The following is a 6,000-nucleotide window of genomic DNA, read 5'->3' on the forward strand; positions in this document are numbered from 1 at the left end:
GCTACAACATTTTTATGTAGGCACTTTGAATTGTACTCCAGGTACCTGTGGTTCAAGAAGACGAGAGATGTTGAGTGGAGAAAAAAATATGGTTCATAAGTCAATTTTTTTGTATTCCATTATACCTTTCGTGTAGTTAGTTCTTTAAAACAACACCAGAACATGTTTATATGCTTTAAGGAAAACATTCCTTTTTATTAAATGGTATTATATAAAACTAGCCAGCTGATGAAATGCAAACTCTGCCATGCAGTCTAAAATATGAGGGATTTACATATCATCTCTCATCCCCTGCTGAAACACTGTAATTGATTTTAAATACAAGAATTTATCCTGATTGAGTTTTGTGAACATTAAGGCAAAATACTAACATTCTAACAACAATGGTTTTAAAGCTTCTATAGAAATTAATGGGTAAGATATCCTGGCACTTTTTTTCACTGGAAAAGCCACCTTTTTGCCTTTGTTTGCCAGTTCTTATAGCAGGAATAATTATGCAAGGCTAGAGCATTTAAGCAGTGGATTAACAGGGCTTGCATAAGTACCCTGGAGTCAGAAATTGCATTTGTTTTTCTTCCTTATTTGAGTACCCTTTGACTGTAAGGGTGGTTTGCTAAAGCCATTAATTATAATTAATATAATCTGAGAAAGGTGAAGCGTAGCATAAGTGAATGTGGGTAAAATGTTACTCTCACTCCCTTATTCCTGGTATATAATTATTATCAGCAGATAGTCAAAATAAGAAAAGAACAAAAGAAAAAATAGTTACTGTGATGGATGTAATAACCATGGGTGCCAAGCAAGAGCTGAATTTTGTGAATGGTTCTTTATGTCAGTTGTATACTCCTTGATCTTACCTGGAGATCAACTCCTTGATTTACTGGAGATCAACTTTACTGGAGATCAACTCCTTGATCTTACCTGGAGAAGGAAAACCCTTCTCTCTTTTTAGCATAAGCTGTTCAGAACAATGTTTTGGAAGCAAACTTAAACCAGTATAACACATTTTGTGTTTTCTTCCTTTTTTTTCTTATATATGCCTGTAGAGTAAAACCAGGGGGGTTTGATTTATGGCTGACGTAGGCTAAATGCTGAGCATGGACTTCCCCACCCCGCAGTTCACTTTGCTGCCAGAAGCCAAGGGTCTCAGGATCTGTTTAGAGAAGGTCCTGGCCCCTAACTGGGGCTGATGTAACTGTGTTCCTGTAAAGTACAGGCTGGTTTCAGAGAGAGATACTGTTCGTGTGCTGAGTCCGAGCTCTGCTAAATCCTGCAGAGGCCAAAGAAGGAAGCAGGACACAGCAGCAGTAAGAATAAAAAGATAAAAATGGGCTGTGTATTGGACTGGGGAGGGGGAAGCAGCAGAAACACAAAAAGGCCTCTGAGTGAGTTGGAAGAGGAAACAATACAGCTTTATACAAACCATGCTCCATGGAGAATGATGTGTGTGCAGCTCAGAAAAAGGGTTTCCTCACTCAGACGCCTATGTAAACATGGCTTAGAAGCCTGAGCCTCTTCTTTTGCAAATTGTTTATATTCTAGTGTAATTCCATTAGTTTAAATGACATCAGACGGTAATTCTAGGAAAAAAAAAAAAGCTTTCCTTTAATCTAAATGCTAGGAAAAGAAATTACCCCTCTTGTAAAAGCCTAAGAAAAGAAATCTCACGTGTTAGATTTGCATAATTTTGTTCCATTCGTAGTGGGAAGGTACAAGAGCAATATAGGAAACCATATAGGCCTTGTACCCTGTTGAAGTATCAAAAGCACAGTATATCTTTGAGCTGCCTGTCTGTAAAAACTGATTAAGACAAAGCCCAGATACAAGAAAGAATGCTATGCAGGGAAGGCAGCTGAGGTCTCTGGTGAGGTGAACCCTTCCATAAAGTTTCACCTGAGTAAGGATTATTTGAAAACTGAGGAAGGACCTCAGTGTTGGGTTGAGCTGTGGATGTGCAACATGAGAGACACACGCCTTCTACCCATGTTATGTAGGTTGGGATTTACACTTGTGAGGACAGATTTTTTTGTTTGTTTTATCTCCTGCCTTGTGTGAAAAAGCAGAAACTGGAGGCTGTTGGTGAAACAGTTATAGGACACAAGGATTATTACAGATGTTATCTGCAGCAGGCATTGGCAACAGGCTGAGTAGATACTCAGATATAGTAGATACCCTGACTTGTAGAACAGCCATCTCTCTGATTTGCCCTGATACTTAGCCATAACCAAACTGGAGCAGCAACCCAAAATGCACATAGGTATGATAGAGGTACAGGATCAAGATGGTGCTCTCTTAAGAGTCAGCATAAAATAAACTTGCAATCTTGCAATACACTTGCAATGGCCATTTATATTACTTAAGTATAGTACTTCACTCCTATTTAATCCTATTTTCAGTAAATTTCCCATTTGCCAAGATTATTTTGAATGCCATTTCTGGCCTTCAGTGTGTTATTGTGTGCAATTGCATGGTCCCTTTACAATGTCTGTGGCTAAAAGGGCATCATCCCCACCTGCCCCTAGCTCTGTTCATGCATTTCCACCCTGTCCTTTGTTCTGAGCCGTGTGTCATGTCACTTCACAGTCTACAGTATGCAGTTGAAAATTAATTCTTATGGGTTTTTTGGTCATATTAGTTTCAGCTGCTACGTCAATGATTGTGTCTGAGGGAAAGAACAGCCTGAGGAAAATGGGACCGTGTTTCACGAGCAAGCTGTACCCAAGGCTTTCTGTTGCATTCTCAGTCCTTCCCACATTAGTATTGTCTATAAAGGTAGACTCTTAAGTATGTTTTTCCTTCATGAGATTAATTGAATTATTTTAGATTAACCTGGAGTTTTAGGTAGTGGGTTTTTTTTGTTGGGTTTGGGTTTTTTTCCATTTTTGTAGGCATGTTTGTCTATGCAGCCATGCTCATGCTAAGTTGATAGTCTGTAAGGCCTCTAATAGACAAATGAATTTATAATAAATATTTCCCCTTGAACATACAGGTGTTAGAATAAAGAGGTAGTTCTTAAGATTTCACTCCTATCTGGAATTAATTCTCCTGATATGGACAAGTACTGTGTGTGCAGTTTGAGTGTCCATCAACAGGAGTTTCACAGACGTAGAGATTTTAAATTAAGAAATTGTCTGAACCAATGCAAGGAATTTATTCCATCCATCTTCAAGGATTCTGTGTCTAATTTTTAGGAAAAACTTCTTCACATCATAGAATCATAGAATAGTTAGAGGGGGAAAGGACCTCAAGATCATCTAGTTCCAACCCCCCTGCCATGGGCAGGGACACCTCACACTAAACCATATCACCCAAGGCTTCATCCAACCTGGCCTTGAACACTGCCAGGGATGGAGCATTCACAACCTCCCTGGGCAACCCATTCCAGTGCCTCACCACCCTAACAGTAAATAATTTCTTCCTTGTATCCAGTCTAAACCTCTGCTGTTTAAGTTTCAACCCATTACCCCTTGTCCCATCACTACAGTCCCTAATGAATAGTCCCTCTCCAGCAACCCTGTAGGCCCCCTTCAGATACTGGAAGGCTGCTATGAGGTCTCCACACAGCCTTTTCTTCTCCAGGCTGAACAGCCCCAACTTTCTCAGCCTGTCTTCATATGAAAGGTGCTTCAGTTCCCTGATCATCCTCGTGGGTCTTCTCTGGACTTGCTCCAACAGTTCCATGTCCTTTCTATGTTGAGGACACCAGAACTGCACACAGTACTCCAAGTGAGGTCTCACAAAAGCAGAGCAGAGGGGCAGGATCACCTCCTTTGACCTGCTGGTCTCGCTCCTTTTGATGCAACCCAGGATACGGTTGGCTTTATGGGCTGTAAGCGCACACTGAAGCTGGCTCATGTTCGTTTTCTCATTGACCAACACCCTCAAGTCCTTCTCCGCACGACTGCCCTGAATTTCTTCTCTGCCCAACCTGTAGCTGTGCCTGGGATTGCTCCGACCCATTTGTAGGACCTTGCACTTAGCATGGTTAAACTTCATGAGGTTAGCATAAGCCCACCTTACAAGCGTGTCAAGGTCCCTCTGAATGGCATTCCTTCATCTCCTGAATTGACACAAATTAGAATAGCTTTATTTAATGAGCAGCTCTAATTTATCCAAGTAGATGATGTGGCCTTCCTAGCACTGCATTCTGAGTCAAAATACTGACAATTTGTACTTGAACCCTCTTTAACTACATTGTCTGTGTAGAAATACAGGCTCCTATTTTCGGTATGGTATTGTAACACTTAAAAAAAAAAACAGGAAAAATAGTAGAAGATAGGGAAGATTTCAGTGTAAGCTGAGAACTGAAGGCAATTTTTGCCTAACAGTGAGGCCACAGCACCTACAGAACTGCCAGCACCAGAAGCACTGATGACTGGGATCCCTGGCATCAGTACAATCTTCATCAGTGCCATGAAAACAAAGCAATTTGCAGATATACAGAATCTGCAGTATGGGTTATAATTGTACTAGTTTTGTGCTAAGTGTGGAAGATTTTAGTGCACTAGTCTCTGAGGCCAAGTATTAGGTGCTGAAGACTTGAAGTGTGCTTACATGCTCTCAGGTCTGGTCCTCAGAGTAAGAATGATAAAACTGGTGATGGTTAATCTGCGCCAAATTGCCAAACAGATCATCATTTCATCATGTTTGTCAGGGAGTACAACAAATTGAGATAGTTTTGTCATTCCCCCTGCCCAAGGCAGAGGGTTTGGATCTAGATAATCTTTAAGGTCCCAAACCATTTCATGATTCCATGATTACCATAAAAAAAGAGCTGTAGGTGGTAATAGTGCCACTCTTTTGAAGAGAAAGGATTTACCTTGCTCTGGTGGAATTTTTTATTCAATTCTAAAATTAAAAAAATTTAGTAAACAAACATCACCACCACCCAACCCTCCCCCCCCAAAAAAAAAAAAAATACAGGAAGTGGATAAGAAATATGTACAACTTTACTACAAGATGCAAGGCATTTACTTGAGGAGACCCTGGTTTTAGAGGGAAGAGAGCTCAGGTGTGTGAGTGTGAGCCAAGCTATGATCTTTAGCATGTGTTGTTTTCAAGCATAGACATGACTTGAGGTCATCCGACATGTATTTCTCACTTCCCTAATACCCAGTCTGCAGATTAAGTTGAGGAAATGTGAGTTGCATTTACCACCTCTTCTCTTGCATATGAGACCTGTGTGTGTGGTAAGGGCAGGATGGTTGTGGCTTTTTCTGCAAACACAGAAGATATTAGGTCTAAGATGAGGGCTAGTGACATGGCAAGAGTTCGCCTCCATATGCAGCAGGCCCTCTTGCAATAATTAAGCAATGTATCTGGATGTGTCTGCATTAGTTTTTTAATTTAGGTCACAGGAATGGAGTTTCTGAAGTAACTCTCTTGCCCATGTGGTGGAGCTGTCTTGGAGCATATGAAGCATATCCTTTCCCCTGATACTAAACCAGGAGATGTGCTCCAGAAGTTCACTTCAGAGCTCTAGCTGCTAATGAGTATTCAGTCCATGTCACCAGAATAGATCTGGCATTAAGTAAAACTTCCAACATACGTATACAAGGGACATCATGTCAGCTCTTCAGGTCCATTCCTCTTGAGCCACACTTCTTAAATTTCACAGAATTGTTAGGATTGGAAGGGATCTCTAGAGATCATCTAGTCCAAGGGTTTAACATAACCAAATAATGATCAGTTAACATTTTTTGACTTCATGCTTTGGCTCTTTTTAGTGCAGACGTTATGAGTAGGAAAGGGCAAAATTCATTTTCATTTAATGCTAGTCAGAGCTTTAGTATACACTTCCTTATTGCAATGCTGTTTACCATAATCAGCAGAACACTGTTTACCATAATCAGCAGAACACTGATGGTGGTAAAAGGTGCAACATCTTCCCTGATTTTCTAGCAGTTATAAGAAGATGTAACTTGCATCCATATTCACATTAAGAAAATATTTGTATCAAGATTACCAGAGCTGCGGCATCTCAAACAGGAACCAGCAAAA

This window comes from Melopsittacus undulatus, chromosome 3, assembly GCF_012275295.1.
Source record: "Melopsittacus undulatus isolate bMelUnd1 chromosome 3, bMelUnd1.mat.Z, whole genome shotgun sequence".
Taxonomy (NCBI): domain Eukaryota; kingdom Metazoa; phylum Chordata; class Aves; order Psittaciformes; family Psittaculidae; genus Melopsittacus; species Melopsittacus undulatus.